General features: G+C 56.0%; 1 non-coding gene across 1 annotated transcript; it reads right to left on the bottom strand.

Moving 5' to 3' along the window:
- Positions 1-3,741: 3,741 nt before the first annotated feature.
- LOC136332407 (small nucleolar RNA SNORA33) lies at positions 3,742-3,872 on the bottom strand. The gene has a single exon (XR_010730674.1). It is a non-coding gene; the product is annotated as a small nucleolar RNA SNORA33 (small nucleolar RNA).
- Between the last annotated feature and the right edge of the window lie 18,914 nt (positions 3,873-22,786).

The raw sequence follows: 22,786 nt of genomic DNA on the forward strand, positions 1-22,786 counted from the left end.
ATGTCAGGATTCAAGCTCAGGATCCTGCTTTGTTAGCAGGATCCAAAGAGGACTGATCTTCCCACAACAGCCTGTTACCAAGTACGTAGCAAGCTCTCGCCTAGCGCTTTCTGTCTGGTGTTACTTTAATTCTGCTATGGACCCCGTGAGGAGAACTGTGTCAAACCACTGGCAAGATTAAGTAGAAAGATGGCAAGAAGTATGCAGAACTAGAATGTAGAGTCTGCAGAATCTTGCATTTTCTACTTTTCATCCAGAAAGCTCATCCCCGCCCCAAAATTACTAGTTTGATCATTACTGAGAACCATAATCCATAATATGACACTGCTGACCTTTCCCCTGCTATTAACCATTGTTCCCTTGTCTATTCCAGTTCCCACTTGCCTGTTACAATAATAACGTGTTTACTATATACATGCAGGGACTTTGTTTCACATTTTCTTGAATTACTTCTTGATTCCCATGGAAATTCTAAGACAGAGATGTTACTATTGGCCAAATGTAACAGAGGATAAAAAACAGGTTCAGAGTGTTTAAGTCACGTGCCCAAGGTCCTCTCTGCTCCCAAACCACGTGTCTTCACCTCTTCACCCGCTCCGGTACCCTGCACCCTGTGGAAGCCCTTCACATTGGAAGGGGCCCCAGAGGTGGCATTTACTAGGACAAGCACGGAAAGGCCCCGGGGGCCATGCCACTGAGTACAGGAAGTATAGGGCTATGGCTAGATGGATGCCATTTGCATATACAGTGTAAATGCTTCCACGTCCCTGTGTGGTCCTTCCCTTTTCCATGAACGCTCTGTCTTCCCTTCCCCTGTTCCCACTGTGTGGTCCCCATCACGTCTGAGCAGGGAGAGTTCCAGAGGGCACCTGGCGTGCTCCGTGATGCAGACAGTTGTAGTTAGAGGTCACATGGTTAGAAGAGAAATGTACTTCTGAATGGAGAATTTTCTTTTTTCTTTCTTTTTCCTTTTTTTTTTTTTTTTTTTTTGGTTGCTGTTCAAAGAGAATTACAACATTGTGAAAATAAGACATCTGGCCATTTCACCTTGTTGACAGGTTCTCAGGTGTGATTGATGGCTGCAGCTCTGACCCCGGCGCACACATATGCCAATACTGTAAATTCCTTCAGAGTCCATACATCTTGATTAAGTCCCCAGCGCCGCCGATGTACTCGGCGTTGAAGGCTCGGCGAGGGGAGCAAGCCCGGGAAGTAATCTGAGTTGACGTAAGTGAATTAGACTGATGTTTCAAGAATGAGACTCCCTGATATACCCTCCCCCCGCCCCGTCCTCCGCCCCACCCCAGGCCTCAGAAGACTTCCCAGGCCAGTGCCCCTGCACGGCTCAGGACACTGAGGTGGGGACTGCAGCTCCCCCGTGTCTGATGTCCACCCTGGCTCTCTTTCCTTCCTGCACCTAGCACCCGTGGGGTGCCGGCCCTGCACCTGATCCTGCACAAGCCCCGGGGCGTGCGGGATCGGAGAAAGCACCGTTCTGCTCCTGAAAGGCTCAGAAAGGACCATGAGCAGCCTGCTGGTGGAGAAACCAGGGCAGCTTGGCTTTCCTAGGTAATGCGGTCTGTGCCTGACAGAGTAACCAGGACTGACCAAGGAGCAAGGGGTGGAAGGGTTTTCTAGGTAGAGGGAACAGCATGCCGAGCTCGGAAAACACGGGGGTCTTAGAGCATCCAGGCAGTGGACGGCAAGGCAAACTCATCAGTCAGCACAGCCAAATACCAACAGCACAAATGATTGACATTTCTTTTGAGAGCCAAATTTTTTAAACGTAAACTAAATAGGTAGGGACATTCTTTACTGAGGTGGCGCCCCACGTGGTATTTTGTGGAAGAGTCACACTCCAGGGGCCAAAGAGCCGCCTGTGGCTCACGAGCCACGGTTTGCTGACCAGGGATCCAGAGCTTAGGGGTCCCGGGGTGATGGACTGAAGGACTGAGGAGGCTGAGGGACAGGGGAGGCGGGACTCAGGCCCTGTGCGCTGTCCTGGCCCCCCCGGTGGGGCCACAGCCTAGGGACTGGGAACTTGACCGCACCGGGCTCGTTTTCTTTTTTAAACTGTCTTTATATCCACAAAATCAAAACGGCACTTGTCGAACGCTGCAAGCTGCCTTCTGTCAGTGACCTCGGGGTCTCGGACCTGGGTCCTCGCATCCCAGTCTGACGCTGCATCCACCGTGCCACCACCTGGTCAGCAAGCTGCCTTCTGTATTTGTTACTCGAGTAAAGCGGGAGCAGTCGGGCACGGCCGGTTTCTGTTTCCAGACGTCACTTTGAAAACGACGGTGAGAGGCCACGGGGAACCGCTGAGGGCTTTGAGCAGACCGGGGCGCACACCGGTGCTCTCTGGGCGGGGTAGGGCCTGCCGTCCGCTGTCCGGTCCGAGGAGACCATGACGATTATGTCCTGTGCCCCTCAAACCTTCATAGGCTGAAACCCAATGCCCAGTGTCATCTGGGACGCTAATCGCTCATCTCATGACGCCGTGGGATCATGAGATAATGTGTGAAAGAAAGATGCTCTTCTGATAACCTGTATCCACTTCTGTTTCAGCTTTTATTGGGTACTAATTGTTATCATTATTTTTTTTCTTCCCACCTAAATGAGAGCTCCTGGAGGGGGACCGATTAGGATAGAAGTTTAGAGTCTGCGGCAAACAGACATAATGGCTCATGCCTCAGACAGCAGCACCTCTGTTTCCCTCTCCTGGACACATCCGGGGTGAGCTGGCCAGGGATACAGGGCTGTGCCGGCCGCAGGGCCTCAGGGGCCGGGTCGATCCATTCCGTGGCTCCTCCTTCCTCAGCACCAAGCATCGAGCATCGTCTGAAGGACTGAAGCTCGTGACAAGGGTCAGCTGGTGCAAAGAGGCCAGAGGCAGACCCCGAGGCGGGGTCTGACCGCCAGGAGCTTATTTGGGAGGCAGAGAAAACATGGCAGGGGCGGGGAACAAAGACAGGGATGGCCAGGTGGCTAACAGGCAACACAGGGTGTGTCATCTAGTCTCCAATGGTGCGTGCGACACTGAACCCCGGAAGGCCTCTCACACGAGGACCCAGGGCCCTGAGTATTGCTACCCCGGCTCCTGAGGGTCAGTGGTTGAGAGGGACTCCTGGGCACGTGAGTTACCCTCGGGCTTCCTGTTCCCTCCCTGTCAGCTACAGAGCGGGCTCCAGCACAAGGGAAATCCCGTCACCGTGGGGAGAGGAATGCACACACCAGCAGCTGGAAGTGAGACCCTGAGAACAGGAAGGAGGGAAGAGGTACGCGCAGGGCTCTGACAGCATCCCCACGCTGCGTGACAAGCAGGAAGGGGAAGCAGAGATCGGGGTCCCATCTCTCCATCCCCAGGCATGCGTCCAGGTCCTGACAGCGAATGCTCAAGAAACGCGTATGGAATGAATGGACGGATGAATGAGTGGGTGGTGATGCATGAAAATGTCCTGTGGTGGTTTATCCGTCCCCACGCCAGAAGACAGCAAACGTCTACAGCCACGGTCACAGCTACTGACCTGCACACCTATGTCTGTGCCTGCGCCCTCAGCTGTGTCTGTGTCTGCATCGATGTCACCTCTGTCCCTGGCTGGATGTCCTCTACGTCAATAGGTAGACATAGGTAAAGATACAGACAAGTGGGTGGGTGGACAGATAAACGATGTGTGTGCACAGAACTTCACTTCCAGAACAGTGCCGGGTACTACAAGCATATTATTTAGATTTCCTTTTTCTTATAGCCTTTTTCAGGGACCTTAATGGCTTTGATGTCATTGAGGCTCGGAACACGGCTTTACTTATCGCCAGCTTTCTCTAAATCTCTGCAGAAACACGTTCAGGCAAGCAGACTCCTTGGCCGGCTACGTATTATTTTAGTTTAATTTTCACAACAATGTCCTGTCAAGGTAAATTTCCCTGCGTTTGTCCACGTGGAAACTGAGCCCCAAAGAGGCTGCCTGGTGTGCCCACAGTTGCACAGGTAGACAGCGGCAGGTGACACGGCTCCGTGGGGTCGTTCCGCGGGGCGCCGCCGGCTGCTTCTCCCTCCACCCGTCCTGGACCGCCCAGCGGCCCGCGCCAGGCCATCCGGCAGCTCCGAGTTTTGAGAAATGCTCTTAGAAAATCATTCACACCCGATATTGTTTACAGAGACCTGGTGGAACGATTCTCACAACTGACTTGTCAACCTTGACAGACAGACAGACGGCATTTGATACGATCCCACTTGAAAAACAACAACAACAACAAAAAAAAACCCCAAAGGTTATTTTAGGCGCTGACTAAATTTCTCAGCGGGGAGCTAATTAAAACAGGTCAGCAGCACAGCTCTGCGTAAAACAGCGGTGTGGAAAGTGTGTCTACTTGAATGAATCACGATGAAATGGAGGGAATGAAGATTTATGAGCGAGACAGAGAAAAACTGTTCACAGAGGAGGGTGTGATCGGGAGAGTTATTGGAAGCCATGGTATCAGCTGGCAGATTCTTATGAAAAGGTTTTGAGGATTAAAAAAAAAAAAAAGCACTATTTCTCCCTAAAGGTCAAAACAAGCAAGAGTAAAGCAATTTCTATTTGTTGAAAATGAAACTGCAACATCCATGTCAGACCAGACACGGGGAGCACAGACCAGACTCGGGGAGCACAGACCAGACTCGGGGAGCACAGACCAGACTCGGGGAGCACAGGGTCTGGTTTGTCGTGGCGTCACGCGGGGTGTGTACTGGAGACCGAAGGCAGTTCCTGACCCCGGGAGCAGCTTCCCGGGGCGAAGCAGGTGGCGTCGGTCAGCACGGCGGGAGGGTTTCCCAAGGAGGTGTGCGCGCACGTCCAACCAGCGTGCTGCGCCAGGCCCAGTGCTCCACGCTCTCCCATGCAAAGCTTACGTTTCATCAACCACGCCCGCAGCCCTGTCAGGACACCGCCGTAATCCCAACGTTCAGGAAATTCAAGCTCCAAGGAGTTGAGTGTCCTTTAGGGTAGACCCCAAAGATATCCAAGTTCATGTCCTGAAACCTGTGACTGTTACTGAAAATGGCTACAAGGACTTCGAGGATGTGATGAAGTTAAGGATCTTGAGATGGGGATGTTATCCTGGGGTGCTGGGTCGAGCCCTAAACTAATCCCATGAGTCCTCAGGAGAGGGAGGGAGAGGGCGATCTGACCACAGGAGGAGGCACGGTGACGACTGAAGTAAGTGCCACAAGCTGACGCTGAAGGTGGCACCAGGGGCCAGGACCCAAGGACTGCAAAGGGCAAGGCAACAGATTTCAGCCCAGGAGACTGATTTCCAACTCTGACCCCCGGGTCTATGAGAGAGTCACTGCGCGTAGTTTCAAACCACCGAGTTTGTGGTACTTTGTTACAGCGGCTACCCGAAACGAATACAAGCGTCCTATCCAAGAACACGCAGCAGGGAGATACAAGAGCACGGCTCCGTGGGGTCATTCCACGAGGCCCCGCCGGCTGCTTCTCCCGCCCCCTGTTCTGGATCACCCAGCGGCCCGCACCAGGCCATCCAGCAGCTCCGACTTTTGAGAAATGCTCTTAGAAAATTCTTCACACCTGATATTGTTTACAGAGACCTGGTGGAATGATTCTCACAACTGACTTGTCCCGCGAGCGAGACCCGGGCCTTCTGTCCATCCCCACCCCGAGCTCTGTTCCTATGCAACCTGCCACCTCGCACCCTCCTCCGGGCACACCTCCCCCCGCACCACGCGGATCCGCACAGCCCCCACCAGCACACGGAGCTCCCCACCGCCAGAGCTCGTGATAATGAAATGCAGAGTGTCTGGGCCAGAGTCAAGAAAGGGGCCCTCACACTCCCTGCTCTCAAACAGGAGAAGTTGATGGCAGTTGCATGATCCATTTTGGGAATCACCACTCCAGTACTTGTTTTTTATTCTAAAATGCATGTTCTATCCTTGGAGAGAAAACACAGTCAGCACTGTCACCTCCCTTTGAACATGTGGGTGCTGACCAGGAGTGCAGACTGCTGGAGAGTGCTGTCTGTGGGAGGCACTTTGTCCCTGAGGACACACCTGCCTTCACGCCTCTGCTGGGAGGGAGACGGTGCTACCGGTTTGTTACTGATGAGGGTGCAAGGGCGCATGCGGGTGACTTGTGGCAGAGACACTTCGCACGCAGTGGTGACCGCCCTAACGGGTGGGCCGCAGACCTGCAGGAGCACGGTGAGGAGACCGGAGACCCGGAGGTCTCGGGAGGAGGCATGCTGACAGACCCCCAGGAGTGGCTACAAACAGCAGCGGTCCTGTTGGCCCTGTCACCATCACTCCCAGAAAACCTCTTGAGCAATTTTTTTTAAATGTCCAAACGTACAAGTCCTGGCTCTCCTGGAATCATAGGCTTAGTTTCTAAGAGAAGGATGTGTCTGACTGTTAACACATTCAGGGTTCTACTCATCCTAAAGTTCATGGTTGCCGCCTGGTTGAGTCGGACTCTTCAAGCTGGTAGACCAGAAGGCAGAAATAAGTAAGTTAGTAAGTAAGTAAGTAAGTAAATAAATAGGTTACTATCATTGCAGGAATAAATGACATGAGGCGCTGTGGTTACTGCTTTTATATACGTGTGTGTGTGTGTGTGTGCGCGCGCACACGTGTGCACGCCATGTATACACACACTCATAAGAATGAAACTCGGCTGATTCAGGCAGGTGCCTCTTTCTTTTTTTTCCTTCTTTCTTTTCACTTGTTGTTGTTACAGCGATGCTGGCTTGACCACCGGGCGTGGTGGCTGGTGCACCTCCTGTGTCCCCCGGCACGTTCAACACCAGCACAGCTGGTGCACCTCCTGTGTCCCCCGGCACCCTCAACACCAGCACAGCTGGTGCACCTCCTGTGTCCCCCCGGCACCCTGCAACACCAGCACAGCTGGTGCACCTCCTGTGTCCCCCCGGCACCCTCAACACCAGCACAGCTGGTGCACCTCCTGTGTCCCCCGGCACCCTGCAACACCAGCACAGCTGGTGCACCTCCTGTGTCCCCCCGGCACCCTCAACACCAGCACAGCTGGTGCACCTCCCGTGTCCCCCCGGCACCTTCAACACCAGCACAGCTGGTGCACCTCCTGTGTCCCCCCGGCACCCTCAACACCAGCACAGCTGGTGCACCTCCTGTGTCCCCCCCGGCACCCTGCAACACCAGCACAGCTGGTGCACCTCCTGTGTCCCCCCCGGCACCCTCAACACCAGCACAGCTGGTGCACCTCCTGTGTCCCCCGGCACCTTCAACACCAGCACAGCTGGTGCACCTCCCGTGTCCCCCCGGCACCCTGCAACACCAGCACAGCTGGTGCACCTCCCGTGTCCCCCCGGCACCCTCAACACCAGCACAGCTGGTGCACCTCCTGTGTCCCCCGGCACCTTCAACACCAGCACAGCTGGTGCACCTCCTGTGTCCCCCGGCACCCTCAACACCAGCACAGCTGGTGCACCTCCTGTGTCCCCCCGGCACCTTCAACACCAGCACAGCTGGTGCACCTCCTGTGTCCCCCGGCACCCTCAACACCAGCACAGCTGGTGCACCTCCTGTGTCCCCCGGCACCTTCAACACCAGCACAGCTGGTGCACCTCCTGTGTCCCCCCGGCACCTTCAACACCAGCACAGCTGGTGCACCTCCTGTGTCCCCCGGCACCTTCAACACCAGCACAGCTGGTGCACCTCCTGTGTCCCCCCGGCACCTTCAACACCAGCACAGCTGGTGCACCTCCTGTGTCCCCCGGCACCTTCAACACCAGCACAGCTGGTGCACCTCCTGTGTCCCCCCGGCACCCTGCAACACCAGCACAGCTGGTGCACCTCCTGTGTCCCCCCGGCACCCTGCAACACCAGCACAGCTGGTGCACCTCCCGTGTCCCCCCGGCACCCTCAACACCAGCACAGCTGGTGCACCTCCCGTGTCCCCCGGCACCTTCAACACCAGCACAGCTGGTGCACCTCCCGTGTCCCCCCGGCACCCTCAACACCAGCACAGCTGGTGCACCTCCTGTGTCCCCCCGGCACCTTCAACACCAGCACAGCTGGTGCACCTCCTGTGTCCCCCCGGCACCTTCAACACCAGCACAGCTGGTGCACCTCCTGTGTCCCCCCGGCACCCTCAACACCAGCACAGCTGGTGCACCTCCTGTGTCCCCCGGCACCGTCAACACCAGCACAGCTGGTGCACCTCCCGTGTCCCCCCGGCACCTTCAACACCAGCACAGCTGGTGCACCTCCCGTGTCCCCCGGCACGTTCAACACCAGCACAGCTGGTGCACCTCCTGTGTCCCCCCGGCACCTTCAACACCAGCACAGCTGGTGCACCTCCTGTGTCCCCCGGCACCCTTCAACACCAGCACAGCTGGTGCACCTCCTGTGTCCCCCGGCACCTTCAACACCAGCACAGCTGGTGCACCTCCTGTGTCCCCCGGCACCTTCAACACCAGCACAGCTGGTGCACCTCCTGTGTCCCCCCGGCACCTTCAACACCAGCACAGCTGGTGCACCTCCTGTGTCCCCCCGGCACCCTGCAACACCAGCACAGCTGGTGCACCTCCTGTGTCCCCCCGGCACCCTCAACACCAGCACAGCTGGTGCACCTCCTGTGTCCCCCGGCACCTTCAACACCAGCACAGCTGGTGCACCTCCTGTGTCCCCCCGGCACCCTCAACACCAGCACAGCTGGTGCACCTCCCGTGTCCCCCCGGCACCCTGCAACACCAGCACAGCTGGTGCACCTCCTGTGTCCCCCGGCACCCTCAACACCAGCACAGCTGGTGCACCTCCTGTGTCCCCCGGCACCCTCAACACCAGCACAGCTGGTGCACCTCCTGTGTCCCCCGGCACCCTCAACACCAGCACAGCTGGTGCACCTCCTGTGTCCCCCGGCACCCTCAACACCAGCACAGCTGGTGCACCTCCTGTGTCCCCCGGCACCCTCAACACCAGCACAGCTGGTGCACCTCCTGTGTCCCCCCGGCACCCTGCAACACCAGCACAGCTGGTGCACCTCCCGTGTCCCCCCGGCACCCTCAACACCAGCACAGCTGGTGCACCTCCTGTGTCCCCCCGGCACCCTCAACACCAGCACAGCTGGTGCACCTCCTGTGTCCCCCGGCACCTTCAACACCAGCACAGCTGGTGCACCTCCTGTGTCCCCCCGGCACCCTCAACACCAGCACAGCTGGTGCACCTCCCGTGTCCCCCGGCACCTTCAACACCAGCACAGCTGGTGCACCTCCCGTGTCCCCCCGGCACCCTGCAACACCAGCACAGCTGGTGCACCTCCCGTGTCCCCCTGGCACCCTCAACACCAGCACAGCTGGTGCACCTCCTGTGTCCCCCGGCACCTTCAACACCAGCACAGCTGGTGCACCTCCTGTGTCCCCCGGCACCTTCAACACCAGCACAGCTGGTGCACCTCCTGTGTCCCCCCGGCACCTGCAACACCAGCACAGCTGGTGCACCTCCTGTGTCCCCCCGGCACCTTCAACACCAGCACAGCTGGTGCACCTCCTGTGTCCCCCCGGCACCTTCAACACCAGCACAGCTGGTGCACCTCCTGTGTCCCCCCGGCACCTTCAACACCAGCACAGCTGGTGCACCTCCTGTGTCCCCCGGCACCTTCAACACCAGCACAGCTGGTGCACCTCCTGTGTCCCCCCGGCACCCTCAACACCAGCACAGCTGGTGCACCTCCTGTGTCCCCCCGGCACCTTCAACACCAGCACAGCTGGTGCACCTCCCGTGTCCCCCCGGCACCTTCAACACCAGCACAGCTGGTGCACCTCCTGTGTCCCCCGGCACGTTCAACACCAGCACAGCTGGTGCACCTCCTGTGTCCCCCCGGCACCTGCAACACCAGCACAGCTGGTGCACCTCCCGTGTCCCCCCGGCACCCTCAACACCAGCACAGCTGGTGCACCTCCTGTGTCCCCCCGGCACCTTCAACACCAGCACAGCTGGTGCACCTCCTGTGTCCCCCCGGCACCTTCAACACCAGCACAGCTGGTGCACCTCCCGTGTCCCCCCGGCACCCTCAACACCAGCACAGCTGGTGCACCTCCTGTGTCCCCCGGCACCCTGCAACACCAGCACAGCTGGTGCACCTCCTGTGTCCCCCGGCACCTTCAACACCAGCACAGCTGGTGCACCTCCTGTGTCCCCCCGGCACCCTCAACACCGGCACAGCTGGTGCACCTCCTGTGTCCCCCCCCCGGCACCCTTCAACACCAGCACAGCTGGTGCACCTCCTGTGTCCCCCCCGGCACCCTCAACACCAGCACAGGCTATCCTGCCACTTCCCTCCGTGGTCTCCCTCATGGTGTCATCCCCAGTGTCCTGTCTCCATTGCCTGCAGATATTAGCCCCAGTCTCCTTCAGGGGAAAGGCATCTCCTTCTTTTGTTTGTTTCTTTGTTTGTTTTTTCACTTTATCTAACTTCTGGTGGGCTGTATCCTCTTCCAAATGCCCACTAGGCAAAGTGGCCCTGGCTGGTTTTTATGACAGGCAGCCAAACGTCCCTCCCAAGGGAAGCAGGCACTTCTGACCAGAGCTGACTGGCTTTCCAGGGGACACCTTTGGACCCAGAAAGAGAGAACTAGGGTGGGAGGGAGTGAGGGAAAGAGGAGTGGGTGTTCAAAAGACAAGCCTCATCAGCTTCACGACTTCACCCAGGGGATCTACAAGAACTTCTAATTTAACTGAATACTTAATTGTCCAGGATCAAGCCTAATAAAACGATATTCTCCCAGTTTGGATCTGTCCTACTCTGGACACGGGGCTCTGCCCCACTGCCCACGTCCAGGTGGAGTGTTTGGTTGGAGGAATCCTCTGAGCTCCAGCATCTTGCTCAGAACTTCCAGAGAGTTGGCCTGGACGCAAGTGGAACGTCTATGCAGGTCAGCCCTGCGCAAATTACCGAGTGCCTGTGACCAACGACTCTCTGTGTTTCCATCAAATACAATGTGTCCACCTCGAGGGGCCAACTAACCAAGTGATTAGAGAAGGCGCAGGTGTACAGACCAAGGCCCACCTCTCTCTCCTGAGGATCCTCAGTCTCCACCATGTGACAGTTCCCTCCCAGCTTCCCAGCCAGAGCTGAACTTCACCCCACCAACCCCTCCCCAGCTGAGAGGAGGTCCCAGACTGCAGCCTTCTGTCCCAAACACCTGGCCAGCCCCTTTGCCTGGGAGCCCCCCACCGGTGTCCTCCGGCCCCCCTCCGCGCATCACCAGGAGAGCTCCCGGCACCGTTGACTTCAACCGCATTTGAGCGTTAGGAAAACACAGATGGCATTGTGGTTCCCGGCTAATTGCAGCATATTCCTCTGATAAGCGATTCTCATTATGTGCTCGTCAAAACGATTATGGAGACAAGTGGAGGCTCCATTGTTCTGACTGTCAGGTCTGGTTAGTAAAAGTGGAGGAGGGGTCATGAAACCGGAAGAGGGGAACACGGCTAAGCTCAGAGTGGTCTTGGGACCAGAGGGCAAAGGATAGAAAGGGAGGAACACGTGTAGGCACTTAGTGAGGACGGCTCCGGGCCTGGCTGACCACAGACGCACCCGCTGCGGGGGGTTCTACCTCGACTCGGGGCCAGAGGCTCCCAGATGCAGAAGGAGCCGGGAGAGCTGCCGGTCTCCACCTTCCCGCCCACTGCCCTCGTGAGCTTGCCCTGCTGGGCTGCGCTTTTGTGCCCGGGGCACTGCATGTGTGGCTGCACTGGTCCCCAAAGGCTCCCAAAAGTCTCTACCATCGGCCCGAAACGAACTCGAGAGTAAGAACACTGGCTGCACACAGACCACGCAGGCTCAGTCCCAGCTCTGCTCGCTGTCGGCCGCTGCTTCGCGCCGACGGCCTCACGCTTCCCAAGCTCAGCGGTAAGCAAGGACCAGGAGCCGCACCTGTCCAGGCACACGGCTCCCATGAGCTGCAGGGAGCCCGGGGCGCGGTGCCCAACTCCGCACAGGCTCCCCACCAATGTCCTCTCCGTCACGGTCACAGCTGTGGAGCCAGCTCCTTGCCCCCTGCTCATGGCTTAGCATCTTAGCTTGTTGGCAAGCCCAGGGAGAACAGAGACACGGAGTCCTGACACCTCACACACGAAAGACACTTAAGAAGCTTGTATTGAATGAGTACATTTGGATGAAGTCTCTGTGGTTGGTGAGGCAGGGTTTAAAAAAAAAACATGGATTCGAAAACAATCATAGGTTCTGTTGACCTCCTTATTTCTATTGGAGCAGACAGGCCCGGAGCCATGCTGAGGGTTCGTGGCCCCTAACTGTTGGTCCTGATACCCATTCGTTCATCTGCTCATTCATTTGTCCATCATCTGGCAACATCTGTGCTCTGGCCTCTGTCCTCGGACAGCCCCCGCTCTGAAAGGTGTCCAGACCCCGGTCACATGATGTAAGGAGTCCATGGGGCACACGCGATGTGACTGGGCACTGAGGAGGGGGCGCTCATGCCTGGACATCTAGAGGGAATGGGACTTGTCCATGGGAGGAGGAGGGGGGCATAGCAGGGCAGAGCCTGACCCAGGCACAGCGACATGGACATGAACTGTGTGTTTGGGGAACCGGGGCTCTTGCAGCATTTCTGCGTGCTCACACCATCTAGATCAGGGGTCCCCAAACTTTTTACACAGGGGGCCAGTTCACTGTCACTCAGACCATTGGAGGGCCAGACTATAAAAAAAACTATGAACAAATCCCTATGCATACTGCACGTATCTTATTTTAAAGTAAAAAAACAAAACAGGAACAAATACAATATTTAAAATAAAGAACAAGTAAGTTTAAATCAACAAACTGACCAGTATTTCAATGAGAACTATGCTCCTCTCACTGACCACCAATGAAAGAGGTGCCCCTTCCGGAAGTGCGGTGGGGGCTGGATAAATGGCCTCAGGGGGCCACATGCGGCCCGCGGGCCGTAGTTTGGGGACCCCTGATCTAGATGGTTCTGTGTGAGCTGCGCTGAACACCATGGTAAGCCTGGGGCCTCACCTTCCACCTGTTCTCTCACCACGGAGGCCGGCGCTGAGACAGTCACGGGGGTGGTGACGCAGGGAGATGAGGGGCAGTATGCAGGTGAAACCACGCTGTCTGAGGGGTGCTGGGGGACCGGAGAGGCAGGCAGCTCAGGGAGGGCAGGGAGATGGAATAGCAGGAAGACCCCGGCCTCTGGCCCCCTGACCCGGGGCCTCCTGTGTCGGTCCTACTTCTTCCCTGGAGCAGAAAAGCTTCTCAAGTACATGGAGGCAACCGAACAGATACAGTTATAAATAAAGTGACAGATGCCATAGCAACAGGGGAAGCAAAGTGAAACGCCTCATCTTCTTGCAAAGGGCAGAGCCCACGCTCAGTCTACGAGCGAGCGTCTCTTTCCCTCTCCCGCTGCTCTCCGGCACAAACACCTCAGACTTCCCGTGCAACGGGCCTGTCTCCGCAAACGAGCGACTTGGATATCGAGCTTACACACGTCTATTTGTGGGAGCGAGTTTTAGTTATATAAAGTGTGCCTCTAGCCCCCTATGCAGAGATGTACGTTCGATGAGAGATGCATGTATATTGTATGCCTGCACAGCGCTGAGAGGGGTGGGCACGGGCTCCACAGCGGAGTGCGTTTTCCAAAGAGGGCGACCACATCTCACATCCCGCGTGTGGGTCTGCAGTGAGGCTTGGGCACTCTTCTTCTTGACCATCCCCTGGGCGGGGTCTCTGTCCTCTCCCCCCTGGATCAGGGGGTGCTTATTACTCCTTTACCCGACACAATGTGGTGCCAGCAGAGCTCTGGGACTTCTGGTGGAAAAGTTTGCTTCCACCACTTTCCCTCGGGACACACCGGCTCTGGGGGAAGCCAGTCCTGTGTAAAAAGGCCAGCACCCCGAGGCCACCAGGCTGGAGTGACCGTGTATGGTGCCTCCAACAAGAGCCTCAGCCGAGCGGAGCCTTCCTGCGGCACGCGCCAACCTGCCAGGCGTGTGAGCGAAGCTACGTGGGGTGCTCTCACCGGTTCGCCCGCCAGCCCAGTACCGAGTGTGACCCCAGGGGGTGCTCCCCAGAAGGAAGCACCAGCCAGAGCCCTGTCCTAATCTGGGACCCACTGAATGTGTGAGATGCAATAAAATGGTTATCGTTGAAGCCACCAAGCTTGGGGGTAGGTACCAACACCACACTAGATAACTAGATCAGGTGTCCATGTAAACACCCCAACAGTCACGGTTTCCTGGGTGACCAGCACGTGCCACACCCTCTGCTCACCCTTGAGATGCACCATCTCCTTCTCCAATCAACACCATCAGGGAAGACGAGCAGTCTCTACTGTCCAAATGAGGAAACCGGGCCAGAGCCGGTTCAGGAACCTGTCCAAAGTCTTGGGCGGGAGTGGGGAGTGGGAGCCGGGTCCCCTGGTGGCGAAGTCCTCGCTCCCGCTCACCCTTCACGTCTGACTGGCATAGCCCTTCGGCCCTTTCTCTGTGCAAAGTGCTACTCTTTCACTGTTTTTCAGGGGACGAGGATTCCATTATGCATACCCTGTGCAACAAGACATTTTCCTGCAACCTTCCCCAAGTCAATACGTATAGATCTACGTCATCCCTGCAACGGCTGCGGCCCACTGTGCCGGATGGATGCACTCCAACGCATTTAACAAGTCCGCCTGGGCACGCATATTTAGATTGTTCAAATTATTATTATTTTATTATTATTATTATTATTTTTTACCGTTACAATGTTTTAGAGAACGGCCTTTCGTGTAACTTGCGCCCTGGTGTAGTTATTCTTCTATAGGACAAGTCCCCACACATCAATAAACTGAACTCGGGGAAGTCCGAGCTTCGGTTTCTATAACCGGGCATCCGAGCTCCTCCTTACCCGGGCCCCGGACGACTCGCCGTTTTTCCACTGTTTTCAACGTCCGCCCTCAGCGCCCTTCCAATGTTGGTTGCGACGTCCTGTGGGGTTGGTCTGGGGGTGCGGGTGGACACCGTGTCCTCTGCTCTCTGTGGGGTTAAACTCACACTGCTAGAAAGGCCTTGGAGCGGAAGGTCTGAGCTCCTGTCAGACTGAGCCAGGGTGACACCCCCACTCTGCTGCCACCTATAGTGACCCTGGACAGATCACATGGCCTTCCAGAGCCAGTCTCCTTACCTGGCAAACGGGGATGAAACTGAACTTTCTCACAGGCTTTCTCTAAGGATTTTGCAGGCTGGTGCCAGCTAAGCGCTCGGCCCCGTCTCTGACACAGAGCCGATGGTCACCCTGTGCCGCTCTGTCCCATGGAAACGTCCCTGCCTCTCGGGGCACCGGGTGTCTGAGGCTCTCAGGGAAAGGAAAGTGGTCTCTGGGCATGGAAGCAGGTGGAACAAGCAGCATCCCCCAAGTGCCACCTTTCCTGATGTCCTTTCTGACGCTCACTGAGACACTGGTGGGGTCCAAGGTGGCCATGGCCCCTATCAGTTTACCACAATGTGAAAACTGAGACACGACCACATGGTAGGAGTTTTATTATAGACACGTTGGTGGCAGGGGGGGGGGAGAGGGTCAGAGCGTGGACACGGGCTGTGTGAGCCGACCTGGGCTCCCACTCATCAACCTTTGCACTGAACCTGGCCACCCCCAGCTGCAGGGGTGGGCAGAGGTCCAGGGTGCCCCTGCCTCTCCCTGTCTCCCTAGGTGGGTGAGTCTCGCTGCCCCTCCTGGACAGGAACACTGAGGAGCTGGAGAGCATGGATGTGGAAACTTGCCATGGCAGGGTAAAGCGTCCCCTTTGACAGTCACGTTGGTGGCATCCGCCCCCTGTCGTGGGTGGGGCCGCCATCTGTTCTCTGAGATCTGAAGTCATGACAGGACCGATGTGTCAGAGTGGGAGTGACCACGTGCGGCGGTGTGGGGAGGCTGGTCCTCTCCTGCCCAGATGCGGCGGTGTGGGGGGGCTGGTCCTCTCCTGCCCAGATGCGGCGGTGTGGGGGGGCTGGTCCTCTCCTACCCAGATGCGGCAGTGTGGGGGGGCTGGTCCTCTCCTGCCCAGATGCGGCAGTGTGGGGGGGCTGGTCCTCTCCTGCCCACATGCGGCGGTGTGGGGAGGCTGGTCCTCTCCTGCCCACATGCGGCGGTGTGGGGAGGCTGGTCCTCTCCTGCCCAGATGCGGCGGTGTGGGGGGGCTGGTCCTCTCCTGCCCAGATGCGGCGGTGTGGGGGGGCTGGTCCTCTCCTGCCCACATGCGGCGGTGTGGGGGGGCTGGTCCTCTCCTGCCCAGATGCGGCGGTGTGGGGGGGCTGGTCCTCTCCTGCCCACATGCGGCGGTGTGGGGGGGCTGGTCCTCTCCTGCCCAGATGCGGCGGTGTGGGGGGGCTGGTCCTCTCCTGCCCAGATGCGGCGGTGTGGGGGGGCTGGTCCTCTCCTGCCCAGAATGTCCACTTGAAGGTCCACCCCTCCTGTGTTGGCCTCTTTGGCCCGTGTGGAACGTGATCATTTTTCCCAACTCTGCATCCCTGAGAAACACAGTAAAAGAAGTAAAAACAATTATTCCTCCCACCGTCTACTAAAAAGCCACACGTGATTCTGTCTTAAACAGATTTTTATGACTCTAAAAAAATAATAATAAAATAAAAAGCCACACTCGGAAGCTCTGCCTAAAAGATTCACCTGGTCCAACACACTGATGCTCACGTCACTGGGATCCGCTCAAGTCCCACCAGCCAGCAACCCCGGAAGATAAGGACCCGCTAGGTCCAACGTCATTCAATGGTCATTTGAGCAACCACAGCGGCAGATGCTGCAAACCACAGGTGAAGATCCTACAAGTCAAGAGCTTCCTGACACCCCTTGACTACGCCAGAAGCGATGTCTCTCTGCAGTATTTGGGGCTTCCAGGGACACTTCCAGTGCCCTTGAGTGTACAGGACTTTAAGGAGGACACTAAAGAATAGCTGTGTATCCTCAGAGTTTAGGGGAAAAAAATTAGGAAGCGACACACAGGAGTCAGAGGAACAGAATTAGAACACGGGCTCTAGAACTGAACTGGCTGGTGTGGAGATGACCATGTGGATGTGCGGCTGCGACCTGAGCTCCCGGCTCCCCCCTCTCTGCCACGCTGGACCTGCAGGTCTCCCCACACCAGGGACGGAGGTGCCTGCGACTCCTCTGAGCTTATCACATGCAGAGAACGTGGGTCCCCTGAGGCTGCCAGGAGGCACTATGGCTTCTACCCGAGTCATTCATCAAGTCACTGACTTCTCCTCCTGACTCCCCTCGAGGAGGGGCTTGGGGCTGGGGAGGGTCGGGGAGATGCTGCACAGAAACCCAGAGACTGGGAGCGAGGGTCCCCCGCCGCCACCCCCACCCCCCGCCCCCACCCCCACCCCCACCCCCGCCCCCGCAGGCTGCTGCTCTGCCTGTGGGTCACGTCTGAATGAAATTCCTGTTCTGTGCTCACAGCGTAGCTGAGCTGCAACAAAAATGTTCCAAAGACCTTCAATAAACAGGACATGGAGCCACGGGCAGAGAAACAGGAAGAATTCAGGAAGTACAGGAAAGCTTTCTGACTTCCACACCTGAGCTCGTGCTCACACCACAGGGCCGCTTTGTCTCCCTGCGCTCTGCCAGACGGCCTGCACGCTATTCCCAAGAACCGAACCGGTCCCCCCGCCGGGGAGGCCGAGGGGATGGAGAAACCTGAGGGCGGGTGAGGGGTGGGTAGAGCAGTGGCACAGGACAGGGTTAGAAGTTCAGAGCTCGTGTGGGGGTCTCAGCAGGCTGAGCCCAGGGACGGGAAAGGAATGGGAGGGGGGCTGAGGCTGATGACAGATCTCGGCTGGAGCAGAGGGCTCGCTTTCTTTCCCTGACCAGGACGGGCATCCCAGCGGGTCTGTGGGTCTCTCCGAAAGAGTCTTTGTTTTAGATTGCTAATGGACACCTGTCGAGAGACAGGAAGTTGGCCAAGGTCACACAGGGGCTGAGCTAGGATTTGAAGCCTTGTTTCCTGGCTCTTAAGCCCTGGCTAACATTAGTAACAGGAGGGCTCTTGTGGCTACACTCGGCGAAGCCCCCACGACTCTTCCGTATGGTCCCATCTCGGGGAGGCGCAGGGGCGGCCCCCCGCCCGCAATGCTCCATAACTGACAAGCAAACCCGCTCCCGGCCCGACCTTGAGCAGCACCAAGTGTTCCCAGGGAGTACGCACATGCATACACAGACACTCCCCCACGTTCGGAGTAGGTAAGCGTCCTTCTGGCACCAGCTAACGGGGAATAAACAAATAGATGATGAATAACAGCATCGGGCCTGGAGAAAACAACTTCTGAGCCCGACTGAGGAAGAACGAGATCTGAGAACAGAAAGCAAAACCACTTGAAGGAAATGCCACAAAAACAGCATCCGCCCACCGCCGGCCGCTCATACTGCTTCCGCGTCGGCCTGGCCAGCTGGCGCGGCTCCGCTCTGCTCTGCTGTGGCCGACACCTGCCGCCACATCGGGGCCCAGACTCCGGTCTCGGCCGTGTTCTGCTCTCGGGCCCTCAGCCTTGTGCCCGGGGGGCAGCGAGGCCTCAACGCTCTCCTTCCCTGACGTCCATCGGAGAGGCCCTCCTTGTCACTCGTGGCTTAAGTTTCAATACCGTCTCCTCTGGGCAGATTTGACTGCCTTTCCAGAGCATTCTATGGCATTGTACTCCACAGATTTTTTTGATGGGGGTGGGGGGACCCCTAGAAGAGGTGGTAGTTCCCAAGATCCACATCACCTCTTGTATCAGGTCATTTTCCATGATGGGCACTGTCGCTGGAATGGATTGAATGGGCCGATCAGTGAGCATTTTGAAGGGCACTCTCCCGGGCAGCCCCTGCCCCGTAATGTCCTGACACGGACTGGGAGCTGGGCGAGCAGGAGTACCCATGAGTATTGACCGGTTTGTTTCAGCCCAGAGTGAGAAGCCCCGTGTGGTCTGCTCCAGCTATGGCCCAGCTAGAGGTTCAGAAACATACTTACTTGTGACCCAGTGTTGAGAGGGATAGATCAGATGTTTGATGGTGGCAGAGACTAAAGGACATCCCACTGCAGTGATGGACTCCCAGAAAGATTACATTTCATGGGGAAATAGGGAATCTCAGTGTGCTCGGTGAACGTGGGCACAAAACATCCACGGCCCAGGTAAGGACACGGGAGGACTTGGTTAGACGGTGACCCAAATGCGAAGTATTGCAGGGAGAATTAAAATCATAGAGGTCGGAAAATAGTTGTCTGAAAATTTTACCAACATACATTTCTACCAACCTGAGGACTTTTGACTTAGTAATCCACTTCTAGAACAGTCTCTTAAGTAAACAAAAGTAGATTTTGATAGAGCTATGCGTAGATAAAAGTATTGAATTAGCGCACATTAAAGTAGTGAAAGATAAAAATAATCTTAATGTTTAGTAATACAGATATTCAGTGAAATGATACACATTCATTAAATGTTGTATTTGCTAAGTATTTAATGATAGAGCATAATCTTCCATTACATAATGCTGTCTTACTAACTCAAGTTGTGCCTCTAATGACAATGTCATAGGCTTCATGGAAACACTATGAGGAAAATTAGGGTGTCAGTCACATCAGTCAGCCAGTCACTCTCTCAGTCTCTGTATGAGACCTTCCTCTGAATCCTCCCGGTGTCTGAAGCAGGCAGAGGTAAGGATCGTGCATTGCGGGGGTAATGGAGTCTTAGATCAACCCAGCTTCAGCCACCGGGGTAGGCTGCCACCTGTCTCACATAGATGTCAGACCACCCACGCCATAGCCGCAGTCAGTGACCCCCAGGACAAGGGCGCCATCTTTAATATACATTCTCAAAAGTTGACAGTCTGAAAATCACTTGGCAGAGGACCAGAACAGACACTTCTCCAAAGAGAATACACCAATTGCCAGGAGACACACGAAAAGGTGCTCAACGTCACTAAGCATCAGAGACATGGAAACTGACACCACGATGAGATATCACCTCACACCTTTCAGAATGGCTGTCACCAATAAACAAATAACAAGAGTTGGCGAGGGTGTGGAGAAAAGGGAGCCCTCATGCACCGCTGGGTGGGAACGCGGATTGGTGCAGCCACTGTGGAAAGCAGTATGGCGTTACCCCCAAAATTGAAAAATGGAACTGCCGTATGACCCAGCAATTCCACTTCTGGGAATCGAGCCAAAGAAACCTGAAACAGTGATTTGAAGGAATACATGCACCCCTATGTTCACTGCAGCATTATTTATAAGAGCCAAGATCTGGAAGCAGCCCAAGTGCCCCTCGGCGGATTAAAAGGCTGTGGTGCACAATGGAATACTATGTGGCCATCAAAACAAAGGAAATCTTACCTTTTGTGACAGCATGGTGGACCTGGAGAGCATCATGCTAAGTGAAATCAGCCAGTCAGAGAAAGACAGGGACCATGTGATTTCACTCGTGTGTGGAATCTAATGAACAAAATGAGCTAACAAGGAAAACAGAGACAGACTCATGGAAAGAGAGCAGGCTGGGGGAGGTTGGGAGGGTATCAGTCCTAGGTGAGGGGGTGGCGGGGTACAGCAAAAAAGAACAAAGAGGAAAAACACTCGTGAACTCGGACAACAGTGTGGCAGCTGCGGGGGTGGGTGGGGGATAAATGGTGATGGACGAAGACGCAACCTGAGGGCGGGGGGTGAACACAGAGCGCGGGCACAGAGATGTGCTGTAGAATTGGGCACTGGAACCTGTATGATTGTGTTAACCAGTATAACCCCAGTAAACTCAATTTAAAAAAAAAGAAAAAATGATCCCTTATGCAGCTGGCACTGTTCCAGACACTAGTACTGCATCAAGAACAGGGTGCCCTGTGGTACTCCCCACGTCCGCCGTCCACACTGGAGCAAACCAGGCCCTCCGTGTTCCTCCCGGTCTCCCCGTGGTCATCTATCTGCTCATGGGACAGGAGATTGTGACGATGCATGCCAGTGGCACCCTCTGCTTCAATCCGCAGGTGTGTCAGGTAAATGGAGCTAGGAGGCATGGAACCTCTAACCACAAAGCATCCACTCCTGGAGCAAGGTTACCCAGGAAACGCGTTCAATCCGAGGACCACACTTACAGCCGCGAGGACCCAGACATCTTAGAGATACAGGGGAAAGTGAGAGTCCTCTGTTTTGAGGCTGGTTAAGAAGCTCTTGGGGAATGGCTCGGGTCAGGCTAGAACTTGTTCGGACCCGAGCTCTATCAGTGACCGACTGCGCAACCTTAGTTGAGACCTTGACCAACCTGTTGGTCAGATTTTTAAAAATAGTGATATGTGAACAGGAACAGGGTGTATCTTCTCATGCCATCGGCCGGATTAAAGGAGGTCATGCCTACAAATGTTTGGCTGACTGGTCCAGTCTACTGAGTGCTTCAGAACTAGAAGTTATTACTCTAGAGGACAGTGCAGGGCCTTTAGAATCAACTAGACTTGGGTTCAAATCCTTACTCTGTTTTTTTCACTTTGTTTCAATGTGTGCAGGAGACTGGATCTCCTGAGCCCTGGGGCACCACCCCCACATAACCTGTCCCTTCTGCAGGGACACCGCCATTCTGCATCACTCCCCTGTCCATCTGCATTGTCACCCAGACCTGTTTTGTGCCCCCATTCTCTCAGAACCTCAATTACTGGAAAAAACTAAGACATTGTTAACGTCTTACCCATTCGTTTCACAAAACACTGGCATCCCTGCCAGGTACTGGGCGTGGTGCTCAGCACTGGAGGTGTAAGATGAATCAGTCACGGTCCCTTCCTGTCTGGTCTGAACCGAAAGGTACCGCATACAGGTGCAGATGGGCAGTGTGGGCCCCGAGGAAGCAGGGGAGGCTGGGACTTGTCCTAGGCCTTTGGGAAGCCATCAGAGTGTCCTGAGGAGAGGAGTAACAGGACCAGATTTGCTCCCAGCTACATGGCTCGGCTGCTGGGAGAGGGGTGGGCAGCGCTGGGAGCTGGCAATCGGCTTCTTGTAGAAAAAGGGGCCGGAAGCCCTGGATGAGGGCTCAGGATTGAGGAGGAGAAACTGACTGATGAACCATGGTGACTTTCTCTGGCCTTTGACACACCTGAGGAAGCTCAAGTTCCATTGAGTGTGAGTGTGTGTGTGACTGTGTGTGTGTGTGTATGCATGTGTGTGTGTGTGCATATGTACATGTGTGCGCGTGCATGCATACATGCGTTCATCTATGGTACAGGGACACTACGTTGCTTAGTTGAGGACATCATGAATTTGAGGTGATCAGGGAGCCTGACTCAGGGGCTGGAGCCCAGACTGGATACTCAGGCTTGTGAGCCTCTGGGAGCGACATATGGCTGGATCCATGGGCGTGGTTGCCAGCAGCTGGGGCAGATGAGAGTCAAGATCCAGGAACTGCAGAGAGATGGAGACAGAGAGGTGGGCTCACAACTGGACCCAGGAGGAACCTGGCTCTCCCAGCCTTGGACTTTTCCTTGACCACACCCCTTATTAGAGCATCCTTGGAGGTTCCAATAACTCTCTGGTCCCCACCCTTCTCACAGCTAGGGCCGTGATGGAAGTATGAGCAAAGAGCGGACATTGGTAAGGAAAGTTATTTTCTCACGTTCCAAAGCATGAGATCCAACGATTTCCATCACTCTTTCAAGGCATAACAGCCATCACTGCCAGTTCCGGGGCCCACGGCACCCCAGCCCGGGCACTCCCACCCCCTGGGACTGACCGTGCCTCTGCTGGAGACCCAGGGCTGGGGGCTGGGAGTCTAGGGAGGCATGGCCCACAGGAC

The sequence above is a fragment of the Saccopteryx bilineata genome, chromosome 3, assembly GCF_036850765.1.
Source record: "Saccopteryx bilineata isolate mSacBil1 chromosome 3, mSacBil1_pri_phased_curated, whole genome shotgun sequence".
NCBI lineage: Eukaryota > Metazoa > Chordata > Mammalia > Chiroptera > Emballonuridae > Saccopteryx > Saccopteryx bilineata.